Here is a 13,045-nt window from a genome sequence, read left to right on the forward strand (position 1 = left end):
CCGTGGTTGTGCCATAGTCGACATTACAGCTTTGTCATCTGGTTGTCGTAATACCGTCTTCCTCGAGCACGCCATTGTCGTGATACACTCGTCGTCTTCCCACGGTTTTCATGCCGGAATCGTCACGCTGTCTTCGTTATACGATCGTCATCCCATGGTCTTCATGCGGGAATCGTCACGCCGTTGTTGTCACACCGCCTTTGCCGTTCCATCGACGTCATTCCGTCTTTCCATCGCCGGCAGTGCGTCGTCGTCATACAGTCATTGGCACTCGTGCGATAGTTTCTTGTCTTAGTCGTATTGCGCTGCCCCTTCACGATGCGCATCCATGCTCATTGGCAATTTTGGTAACGGAGTTTTCAGCAATGTGGGCTAATACAGGAGACAGTGTATATCTTATATAACCGAAGCAAGGAACGTCTCGGAATTGTCATTGCAGACAATTAACAAGCGTTAATTCAGCAATACGGTGTATCGTTACATTGCTGGACTGCTAATCGCATTACCGTCAGCAGTCATCATGAGTTGGGTTCTGTTTTAATATTTTTCCACAGCCATTTAGAGAACGCGTCTCAGTGCCTTGGGGAAGGGGATGAGGACATAAAGTGTAAAAAGAGAGATAATTAAGATCTTTACCGTCGCAACACCCATAGCTGTCAACGACAGGCAGGCGGCGCATTTACGGCTTAGGCACCAGCCCCGTGTCCTGCAGGAACATGTGCTTCAAGGCGTAGCTGTGGTACCGGCCGGGTAACAGAAGTTGCGACGCCAAAACCAAATACAAACCTGAGAATGCATTGAGCGATGAGTTAGCGGCATAGAAGTGAACAAAGAAAAGTGAAGACATTTCAGTAAACATAAAAGAAAGCTCCGCTTATCAACGATTCACACATACGCGTGGGATCCGGTGATTTTGCTGCAGAAGCGAATTTTCTCCAGGTCTCGATCCGCAGTCTTCCGCTTCAAGGAAACTACGTCATCGCCCGACATGGCTCAACACAGGATAGCACGCACATATATTAAATTTGTTGTAAATGTATTTCCATCTGTACTTCCACTGCAGATGTGTCTCATGGTTGTCAGCTCTGTTCTCTACGGAATTACGCAGGGAAACAACAAGCCCTGCCAAAATATGTCGTAGCAACAGACATTCGCCTTCAAGTTTATCATTCCTATAATAAACTGAATTAACGTGTTTAGCTATTTCTGTCGTTTTAAAGCAAATATCTTTCTTTGGTTCTTTCGCTCGTCTTTATACACGGATTTGGGCGTTCGTCGCCTTTATTTATAGTGATGCCATGCAAGACACTCTCTCTCTCTTCTTCTTCTTCTTCTTTTTCGCGTCTGATAGTTTAGAGGCCGTGATCTTTTCTTTTCTCCGCCTCTAAATATTCTCTTGCCTCCTGGTTCGTGCTCTCGAAATGTACTCTGCTTCCATGGGCAATACACATTTCAATGCCATATAATCGCAAATCTATTCCTGATTACAAGCTCTCACTGTTCCTGTGGCGCTCAGCGAGCTTCTGCGGTAACCTATTGTTTGGTTCAGAAATTAAACAGATCCTGATTTTTCTTTCTCTTTCTCCTCTATTTGGACGTCAATAAAATTAGGAGGAGGGGGGGGGGGGGCAGTCGCCCATGCCCCTCATTGACGATGAGTGCGTGCATGCGTCTACTCGTGTTTCCGTATACGGGCCTTCACGATAGACTAAGAACGCCGCCCCCTACCGCTCCACAGTGTACGCGGTTTGTTTGTGCTCGTCCCTCTTTCTCTCTATCTCCCCTTCCACTCTCTTTCTCTTTTTATCCCCCTTAACCCTTCCCCCGTGCAGGGTAGTAAACGGAACTACCTCTGGTTATCCTGCCTGCCTTTCTATGCATCATTTCTCTCTCTCTCTCTCTCTCTCTCTCTCCGACTCTTTATGCACTCCCAAAGCTTCACTGTATATTGACTCCAACTCATTGTACCTGCTGCATTTTTTTAAAATTCAATTCATGTTTATTTTTCCAGTTATAATGCAGATTTCTGGAAGGGATACGTGGGCAAGAAAACTGTTTTTAGACAGCTTGACTAGGCTCAGGCAACATTGGTTCAAAACCTCCCGTTCTTTGTTTTCCTTGTCCAGGAGTTTCGGACATTGCCCCCTTGGCTATCTGTCGAAATTCACTGCAGCGCGCCAGCGTAACTGAATGGCTGGCATATTCAAAACGTGATATTTCAGAAGGCCGGTCAAATTTAAAAAATTTTGAGATAGGAATGTCGAGAGCGTGCGCACATTTATTAACATACGTATACACGGCACTTAGTCGTAGCGTCTTTGCCGTGTAACATCAGAATTTTGGTCAGCAATAAAACACTGCTATAACGCAGCAGGAAATTTGCGAATAAGTTCCGTAAGTACGCATGTTACTAGATGGGCGTACTCTCTCGGCGTTGCTAACTGAAATTTGTTGAAATGCAAGCGATCTTTTCAAATGCCAGTATTTAAAAATGCTGGCATTTGAGTTACGCTAGCGCATTGCCGTGAAGTTTGACAGATGACCTCAGGGGCATTTTTTTTTTTCGAAATTCCATTGTTCATTGTCCGAAATTCCGGGGTTGTGAATAAAGTTTGGGTTCCGCTCACAGCGCAGCGCCACCAACGCTATTTTCTTGAAACGCTCCCTTTCAGCGGGCGCATAGTATACTTGCGTCTGCTATGCCTTCAACTGTCCGTAGTGCTTGTGACACTGCGGATGTGTGTCACTCCATCCAGAAGCGCACATTGAAATTGCAATCGCTCTCTGAGGTCTGTCGACTTCAATAACTGCAGTAGTGCATGCATCGCGCTTTCTGGGCTCGCAACATGCATAGCCACGGTACAAGCGCTTTTGTCACCGAGTACGATCTTCAATCCGTGAGCTAACATGGTGTTGATGATCACAGGCTTTGATGGTCACAGCAGGGGGGGGGGGGGGGGTGCATAAGCAGATATGTTCAATAGACTCCTCGATAGACGAAGGTGTATCACTCGTCCCAATGAGGAACAAATGTGTCTTTGTGAATGCCACACCCAGTCACAAGTGACACAGTAACGTTGCATCGCAGCGGGAGAGGTCTTGGGGCAGCCGGATGGTTGTCTCTCCTTTTTTTTTCATTTCCTTCCTTAACCGCCTTCTCCTTGGGTAGGGTAGCTAATCGCAGATGCACCTATTTGACGTGTTTGCCATTCATTCCTTATTCTATCTCCCTCTACAATGTTTATATCTTCTTTTCTCCTCGAATTGGTGGTAGCATACAAATGAGAATATGAATGGGAGCGTAAATAGTAAGCTCCTTAAATGGCTTGTCCTTCTGGCGCTTAAAGGGGAAATAAATGAACAGTGTTGTTAATTTTATTAAATCGGATTCGTTGAATGCCTGGTTCCAGTGGCCGTGAGTGTAAGCACCATAAAAATTGTTCGGGTAGTGCAACGAAAGCGTTTTGCAGTGCCCCCAGTAACGTATTCCGTAAAATTACATTTTGTAGCTTTTTTGGTGCTTTCTAACAGCCGAACAAGCCAAAAGGTACACGCCGACGAAGAAATGCCCAGTCACTGCTATAAAAGCCACTCTGCTGCACAGAAGTAAATTCGGCCATATATACGGTGTCTCGCTGCATTGTTTCTATGCTAATCGCGTTAGCGTTGACATTACTCGTGAAATAGGCTCTACCTCAAATGTAATTAATTAGTTAATTACCGATTCATTTATTCATCGCACCGTGGCACTGCTGCATGAGAGACGCTTTGCATGCGTTGGCTACATTGTTCACCTTGAAGCGAGCGTGCTGGACGGGTCAAAATGCTGCATGACATGGGGACGTCATACCAGGAAATGACGTGAACCGGTCATTCATTTCGCCTGCACAATGCGGTCTGTACAATTAGCAAGGAAATAATGGCATTATAAAGCGATTCGAAACTAATTCATGGAAGGACCTTCCAAGTGTGTTGCGAAACTTGTTAGTGGCGCACGACGTAGCCAACTCTGAGAAAGCGATGAGACTTGCATTCATCGTTTTTTCATTCAACGTTCACTTTGGTGGTAAGATAAGTAGATCAGCTGAGCAAAAAGTAATCTTGCTAATTGCACGCATCTCGCAGTATCCCCCAAGTCCAGCGCAATCGACAATTATTACGCGCAACAGCTCAAAAATAAAACAAAAAGCGTCCCGATACCGAACAGACATCGGCAGTACCCGAGGTCTTTATCAGCAGCGCAAGCGCTTTGATTTTTGCGTGTTACCAATAAGACGTCGCTAGAGAAAAATAAAACGACGCCTTCTTCGTGTCATTCGGTAGCACCTTGTGCGCTTCGTTCCCGGCACACGATCGGCCAAAGCCCCTTAAGCAACAGCGAGCAAACCAAAGACTTTCTTACAAAATCAGCTCCTTCCCTTTTCAAAGAGCCGAATGTGAGCGGATGCAACAATGCATTCTCTCCATGTTTTCCGACCATTCCGCGGGTCGCTCTTCCACGGCCTGCTTCTTAATAATGCTTCTGTTCGCTCGCGTGATCGTGCAGACGAGTGCGCGTATCCGTACGTCAGAACGAGCTTCGGAATGGCGGGGAGCGGTTTCCTGGAGATGAGAAGGAGAGGAGCTCACTTTCTCGTTACTTCGAGACGTGCGCGTATATTGTACTCGGTGCGTATAAGCAGAAAGATATATTCCGACGAAGGGCTCTCGCGGTGACGATTTCCGTACACTGTGCATTCCTGTAACGCCGACCGATTGGCAGTCTTCAAAAAAATCAATGAATGGCTAGCGTCAGATATACGACACGTTTATTATTATTATTATTCTGAGTTGATTTTACCACGGCGCACACTACACTACACTATACCTTTTCTTATTTTTTTTTTTCAAATCTGTTTCTTCAGCCATAATCCGCCCCATTATGCCACGCAGTCGTTGACTGCCGATTGCCCTTTAAATCGGTGCACGTTGCGGCGTGAATTCTGAGGCTCAGCACACGCAGGGCCATCCAATCGACCCGCTATGGTTACTTAGTGGCTTCAGCGTTGCGCTGCTAAGCACGAGGTCGGAGGATCGAATCCCTGTCGGAAAGGCCGCGTTTCCATGGGGCGAAATGAAAAAAAAAAAAGAACGCCCGGGTACCGTGCATTGGGTGCACGTTAAGGAATCCCAGACGGTCGAAATTAATCCGGAGTGCCCCGTGCCTCATATTCACATCGTGGTTTTTGCTCGTAAAACCCCAGAATTGATTTTTTAAAGGCCACCCAATCTCTGGCGCCAAGGTTTACGCATCTCCTCGTGAAGCACACAGAAGCTAGTTAACTCCCTAAGAAACCTTATCGTTCGATAGCCTGCCTTCCTATTTATGTATTGTATGAGTGGAGCAGTCCCAACTCCTTTGTGACGAGGTGCTTTTCAGATCCGGTCGCTACAAGATATCAAGGTTCGATTATTACTGCTTTCACTGGCGAACAAGGTCACTGCGTTATAGACACCTCGGGTCGCCATTCTTGTGTGCAACAATGTGGTCTCGTCTTCTGTCTGCATATAGGCCCGGGAATACCCGCGAGCTAGAAGCCTCGCAGTGCGCGCACGATACGTTATCTGACCTTTATCAGCCTTAATTGCGCCTACGTTGAAAGTAAAGCACACGTACACCGGAGCTTGAAAAGTGCAGTGAATCTTTATTTAACGCTTCGGGGAGCACCCCCGCCGAGACAGGAAAGGGCAGGCAGGGCGAGCCGGCGAGAGGGGGGGAGGGTGGTGCCGGCTCGTTCCATCGGCGCTTCCACGCCGGTTCCTAACTCGAGCCGAACGAACAAAACAACGCAAAGGTTCCAGTTTTGCACGGGCAGCTCGAGTCAGCCCCAGGGCGTGCGTTGTCTCACATGGTGTCAATTGCCCCGGTCGCCGTAGTGAGAAGTTGAAGGGCGTGAGTGCTCGAGGACGTGACGAAGGTGTAGAAACTGCCGAAGCCTTGTGCGTCGTTCGGTGATAAGTCCTCTTCGATACTCCTCTTATCGCCCTTGTTCTCCACTGCTCTTCCTCTCTAATGAAAATGCAAGAATAACAGTAGTTCAAGGGAAGGACACCAAAAGAAATGAAAAGACGAAGAAGAGATTAGTGAGATGGGTGAGGTCAGTGCCTCCTAATACAAGAGAGACTGGTGGGAAGTAGTCTTCATGCTGTGGAGCGAAACGCGTGGGTAGATGCAATGTGGAAGCTTAAAGCTGCACGCGTCGACGTACTATTCGGTTCTGCGCAGCCGGGTATCAGTACGTGTTCGCTATTTTGTCCTTTCTTTCTTTTTTTTCTTTTTTTACTCCGACATGCCGCAGCAGTGACCAAAATTTAAACTTGATCCTCTCCGCATCGTCACTAACGTTTCTTCATCACCGTCCCACCACCGCCCAGCGCTTTTTCGAAGCATCAACTCAGATACGCTAACGCCTCGGTGTAACAGCGAAAAGGCGGACGCTTGCCTAAAACCTTTACCAGAAAAAGAACAGGCAAACCTGACACGGCGTTGTCAAACGGCATCGCCGTCATCGCATCACGGCAAACCTAACGGTTAATTTGTTGATCCAGTTATTGAAAGAATTCTTCGCATCGATTCCCCAAAGGTGTCGTCATTGTCAGCCAATTTAAGCCCACTGTATGTAGGACGAAGGCCCCATTTTAGAGACCGCCAGCCGTATTTTTGTCCACCGCCAGCCGAACGCATACAATTCCTGTGCATTTCTTATTTTCATCCATCGATCTAATCAAGAAATATACGGCTAATCGAACCGGTGTATCCACTTTCGCCGCGATAGCCAAAAGTCGCGGTTGCACTAACCGGTCCCAGCATCTAACCTTGAGAGATGGAACTCGTAAGTTGTTATCGTTAAAAGGAAGGACCTGCATGTCCAGTGGAAGGGATAGAGGGATGAAGTCTTAAGTGTAGAAGAGAAGCGAGGGAGATGATGTAAGTGACAAGAAGTTGACTCGATATTTATTTTTCTACTGCCAATGAGGCACAGGACGGGCGAAGCTCAACTTTCTCTCCAGCTGCCAGCTGCAACATCGGAGGACCTCTCCCGCCATTTGCAAGGGCCATAATGCCAAGCGCAGCTTCGAGGGACAACGGCCACGGCGCAAAGCTGACTCGCAGAAAGAGCTAACCGAACATTCACTTGTCTTCGATCGCCCACCCCCATTTAACGTGGCGATTTGGACATATATCCGCATACACTGACTCAACCCGTGCTCTTCTAAAGCTGAACTCGTACAAGATACCGCCGCTGCACGTACGGTGTACGTTACGTCATCGGTGAGCGCCATTGCTGTTATGCTGCTGCTGTATCTGGAGGTGAAATACAATACGAACTCGCCGCATTACGCTCTTCGCTTGCCTATCCGGAAGCGCGTGTAGGACCGTATTACGATTGAGCAAAATAAGTAGAAGGAAGAAAAAAGCAACGAAGAATGCCGGAAGTCACTGTCCCGGAACACTTTCTCTTACCGTCTGCTTCTTGGCCTGTTCGCCGTGTACACTGTGTACAAGTCGTTAACTGCGGGGAACAAGAACAAACCTCAGTCTTCTCGCTCGACGTCCTCCCTCCTCCGGCATATGGAGTCCGGGCCCACTCGTCAGCGAGGCACACCGGCACGTATACCAGCGCGAGTTGTGTCGCGTCTGGCCGATGTCGTCACCGTGCTTGCTTCGCAGCTGCGGTGCGGACGAAGGCATTGTTCAGCGCACGGCGCCTGGATTGGGAGGCGCAGCGCGCACTCTTTGACGTCAGCGCGCCCAAGTCCAGCCGGCGCGCGGGTGACGAAGAAGGCATGCACAGCGGCGACGGCGGCGTTTAGCAGCGGGCCTCGATTGGGTGTGCCCCTCCTCGCTTCCTCCTCTTCGCCTTTATCGAGGCCCGAAATTCGGGGCTATTAAATATTCCATGACCCGCCGTGGGCTCACGCCAGCGGCCCGCTCTCTGGCACGCGACGCGGTGTGGGGACTCGCCCGGCCGCGGTTCGATGATGATGAGGACGACGACGCCCGCCCAGCTGTGGGCGGCCCTGCTTGTATTTTGGCCATTGCGAAGACACTTACACGGCCGGGCGGACGCATCGTGAAAATCGGCCGGTCAAGCTTATTGCCACGTCTGGGCATATCCGGGTGTTTGCGTGTTGTGCGGCGGGGCTCTGGCGATCGAGGGGCCGTACCCCGCCGGTGTTCCTTCCTAAAGGGAGTTGCAGTCGGCTGGGAGACGCTGTCAAACTTTTTTTTTTACTTCCAGAAGGGTTAGGTTTATCAATTATTTTCGTTCTACAAGCGTTACTATTCGTTCGGGAATCACCAAGCTCCGCTAAAGCAGCCGCTGGTATGGGCTGGAGTTCCCTGCTTTCCTATGATCCATCGCAACTTACCGCAAAATGGATGGAAAATGGATCTCGATCTGAATAAGCGCCACCTACCATTGTTTGACAATGCCGCATTAAAACTTTTTGTGGCGTGATTTCACAATGTGATCGCAGCAAGGCAGATCCAGAAACGCTTTGCCCTTTATACTTCGACGCGGTTGTTGCTGCTGCCTAACAAAGGAAATTGTTTGCAAAGGAAGAGTGCGGTTGTTCGAGATTTCACGGTATATATGGGCGAGGGCTGCGTCGATGCTCCTTTCGCGTTTCACAGGAGATGGCTATACTTCAGTTGCAAGGCTGCGAGAACGTTGTCCGTGATACAACCGTGCTTACGAAACGTTACACAAAGGTGATGAAATGCGTTCAGCCACAGCGCGCGCCCTTTCACGAAGGACTGCGAGATTACAATATAGAGAAGGGAAACGGCTGACGGTTTGAAGGGAGAGAAGGCGACGTAGTATTGTTGTCGGCTTTAGCGTGCAGGCGATGGAGCTAACGTGGCATATGACTCATGGCCACTGGCTACTGAGCACATTCACTCACGTAGGTGGGCGTTGAACAACCACGAAAAAAAGAAAACCGGACACGTTTCCAGCCTATTCTCAGCACAACGATCTGATGCTATAGATACGAGTTAAGGATAACGGGGCTAGAGGGAAAAGCTGCGATTTCACGCAGTGTTCTTACACTGATGCTTGAGATGAACTTGGAGTTTCTGAGCTGCAGTGCTAACCTTCGACATGGCCTGAAGCCGCTGCGTGCGCACGTTGTTCGATGTATTGCGTGCAGTGAGGGGATATCTGGATATTCGAGGGCGTATGCGATTAGCCACGTTGTTTCAGCAATTCCGTTCGCTCCGAATAGGAGAGTGAGACAGAAACATGGCCAGCTACTAGAAGCCACAGACGAAAAACCAACCAATGGTCCTCCGCCTTTCGATTGCGACGCGGGAGAAGTGTTGATAGCCGAATTTTGCGGCCTATTCAGTAAGTGTCTACCTAGTGGACATGTCCTTTTCGTCTGCTGCTGAAATGCTGATTGGCTGAGGGCACCTGTCTCCGTCTCACTTGTACCTCAGCCCAGCCAATCGTAACATCAGTGCAGACGAAATGGACATGTCCGCTAGGTGAACACTTACAGAATACTCCCCAGGACGATCGGGGCGCGTCAACCCATCAGGAAGAAAATGTCGATCTCTGCTAATGCTGACAATAGTACGTTCTCGTCTCGCACAGCAGACGATACTTCGGTTATGCACGACAGATTCCTCTATAGAGGCGCTGCAGGCTACACTCTAGCTAAACTTCGGAATCTCGGCGCAAGAAGGAATGCGCGTCTGCGTTTACCTCTTCTATTTCAAACCGTGCCGCAATACTAATTACGCCTTCCTAATTGACGCACTTCGGGTGCAGAACTGGGTGCAACGAAACCCACCTTGATGCGGACGGCGGCTGCAGGCCGGAAGTCTCGTTCTCCGCTCCTTCCTCGTGCCACGTGCAAAGACGTCCGCGAGCTAGGGAGCGTACGTGTTGAGTGCCAGCCAGGCTGCACGCCAAGAGCCGAACCGCCGCGTCCGGACTCCAGGCCGAAACTGAGGCCCGCCGTCGTGTGGGCTCCCGGCTGCCGGCACACACACTTACGCACCGGTGCAGACGCCGGCGGTCACGTGCCCACCGCGGTCGATGTGAACCTCCCGCCGAGATGTCAGCTGCTGCCGCTGCGCAAGACGCCGGCTGCCGGCGTTGCCGCCGCCGTAGCAGCCGCGCGCTTTGGCGCGCGCCGAACAGGGGTGGTCCGATAGAACATTGTAAAGTGGGCGGCAGCGACACCTGCCACGCGCGACTCGACGACGCGCTTGCGTCGCCTTCCTCCATCTTTCTTTATCTGATTAGGCCCCTCCACATTGCCGATAAAGGAAACCTCCCCCTCCCCTCCTCGCGCTTCCCCGATTCGGATTTCATCGGGCGAGTGCGGTGTCCTACGAATAGGCGCAGCGGGGCGCGTGCGATACAAGTATGGGCGCTATCTTCCGCGCTCTTTTCTTCTTTAGAGTGTGGACAGAGCGTCTGTTACAGACTAACTGCATCCTATAGGGCTTTTTGAAACCGATTTGAGCTCGCGCGTTCCCGTTTCTCATGTCCGGCGAGACAGACTGCATCTGCACGTTGTGCGCTGGCGTTCGGGAGCTTCAACGTCGCGTAATAGCGTGCTAAGTTCTTAATTGCACCGTTGACATCGCGCACATGGCGCCGACGTTCGCACGCCCGCGGCCTGCTCGATGTGTGCACCAGCTCCACAGGGAGCTCCATAGGGGCTAACTTCCTGTCCTGCCCTTGTTGTAATATCCCAGGAAACACCGGAATTGCATATCGAGGCCGTCCTGGAGCCATAAGGTACGGGTCTGTAGGGTGCGAAGTGCTGAACCAATATATATCTATATTCTCTCTTTCAACAGATGACGTGCTGCGACGGTACGACTATAGATGCCACGGCATTCTTAAAAGAGCACAGCATCTTTTTCCCCGAGTGTCACGGCAATCTTGCTGTAGTCGGCCGTCTAGCTAGAATCATCGCATCTTCGTCCGCGCCCGAATTCAACGGCGAACTGCGATATTGTTTGGATTTCCATAGCAACAGCGGAGGTGCCATTCAGTGAACAGCTAGCTGGACACTGAGCTGTCGCAATGAACAGAATATTACGCGCATAAGAAGCGAACACTGTACACATGCCCTGTCATTTCGAGAATCAATGTTTGGACCCTTCCGCTTATGTGACTCTGTTATAGTACACACATGGCGAGGAACCATAGGTGCTCTGGAAGCGTCTTTGGCGCTTGCGTATAGCAAGTTTGGCAGCGAAGTCGTTACCCGCTCATTCCAAACGATCGCTGTTCATAAACATTAAACCATGCTCGTTACAATGCGAGAGAGAGAAGAAAACCGAGCAGACAAAAAATGCCATATGAAAGCGTACCGATGAGGAGGAGCAGTGGCTCTTTGCCTAAACGTATGGTGATTAAAAGGTCACCACACACGGAGTCACCTGTCAGTCGCCACAGCTGCAGGCCTCTTGATCCCGCATCCTTGTCGGAGAACTATTTCGCTTATACAACGAGTGCCAGCTTCCTTTACGTCTATGATGAGCCGTGCTCTACGGCTGACACGTAAGCCTTAGCCAAAGTTAAGTAAGCTCGACGTCAGCCATTTTGCATCGCTGTTCTCCAAACGCTCTACACAGACATACATATAGGTTAGCATGAGCTCATCTAACGCGGCCTCTAGACGTTTGCAGGCATTCCAGTCACCGCAGCATATATGTTTCGGGTCGTCGCCGCCGTGCGCGGTGCTGTGCGGATCCGAAAATGTGGTGGCGCTCTGGTGTTTTTAGGAAAGTTGACGTACAAGCAGAGGACACGTTATCGTTATCCTTCTCGTTTAAATAAGGTTCCAGATTAGCACTGCCTTGCTCTAGAGTAAAGGAAAATTTTATATATTAGGCTAAAGGAAAACGGCCGCCACCAAAGCTCCGAGACCCTCCATGCAATGAAGATGCTAGAGCAACGCCTGATGATAATAAATATAATAAAGAATGCTTATTTATTATTTTTGTTGCATGTACTGCTATTTCTCATGCTACAGTTTCAGTTCTTAATTGCTCTTTGTTCTGACAGCTTTCAAGATTTATCAATTTCTACACTGCACTAAAGAAGGTGAAGAAACGTTAATTATTGCGCGAATTTAATTTCTACTTTTCGGCAAATGCTTATTGATGCCGATAAAATGGAAAAATGCCCAAATACTCGTATATCTGCTATCCAGAGGCCTGCAATATGGCTTGCCTCAAAGCACACAGTGTAGCACTACAACCTGAAAATCGGTTAAGCAACTAAAAACCGCTGGAAACGTCGGCGAATAACGCTGCGAAGCTCTTGACAGGCAGCGTCTTGTCTCCCGCAAGATGGCCGCCGCTGGCTTCACCCAACCCCACAGGCCGGTGTAGGAGACTTCCACTCCAGCAGTTTTTCTTTGACCTCCTTGCCCCTACATCACAGACACGCTCCCTATGCTAACTATGCGGCGTACAGTGAGAGCGCGTCGACACTGCGCAGGCGCGAAAAAATAGGATACGTCTCTGTGCATGTGCAAAAAATAGCTGCAAGTCCATAGTGGAAGCCCTGACTTGGCCCTAATACACGCGGTCTGCTACGAAAAACCGGAACTCGTACACTCACATTTCACGCGCTTTGAGGCTTGTTCCCTAGCAGTAATCGTCATCTTGCGTGCAGTTCCTTCGTCTAACACACTGCGCTTGCTACTTTCCTGTCAGGAACGCTTTGTCCCGCTGACACGCGGTTGCCTTTAGTTGCATTAAACTACCGGGAGCGCAGCTAGAGAAAGAAAATTTACGCAAGACGGATACCTATTATTGTTGGGGAACAAGCTAAGCTCCAAAGGGTGCAATTCTTTTTTTTTTTTTAGAGTGGACAGAACCTTGTACTTTTGCTATGCACAGAAACACATCTGCGTTAGAACCCGCGTCTTTGCAGCTCGAGCTTGTTGTCCAAATTCGCGCCGTGCTCTTTAACCTTGATATTAAAGCGCGTCCCGCCATCTTCGCGCGCCGAAGCGCAGCGCCAGA

General features: G+C 49.6%; 1 long non-coding RNA gene across 1 annotated transcript; it reads right to left on the bottom strand.

Moving 5' to 3' along the window:
* Positions 1 to 5,664: 5,664 nt before the first annotated feature.
* Positions 5,665 to 10,223, bottom strand: LOC135898373 (uncharacterized). The gene is made up of 2 exons (XR_011511329.1): positions 9,841 to 10,223; positions 5,665 to 7,749 (listed from the first exon to the last, which is right to left on the bottom strand). It is a non-coding gene; the product is annotated as an uncharacterized lncRNA (long non-coding RNA).
* Positions 10,224 to 13,045: the final 2,822 nt, after the last annotated feature.

The sequence above is a fragment of the Dermacentor albipictus genome, chromosome 1 (assembly GCF_038994185.2).
Source record: "Dermacentor albipictus isolate Rhodes 1998 colony chromosome 1, USDA_Dalb.pri_finalv2, whole genome shotgun sequence".
NCBI classification, from domain to species: Eukaryota; Metazoa; Arthropoda; class Arachnida; order Ixodida; family Ixodidae; genus Dermacentor; species Dermacentor albipictus.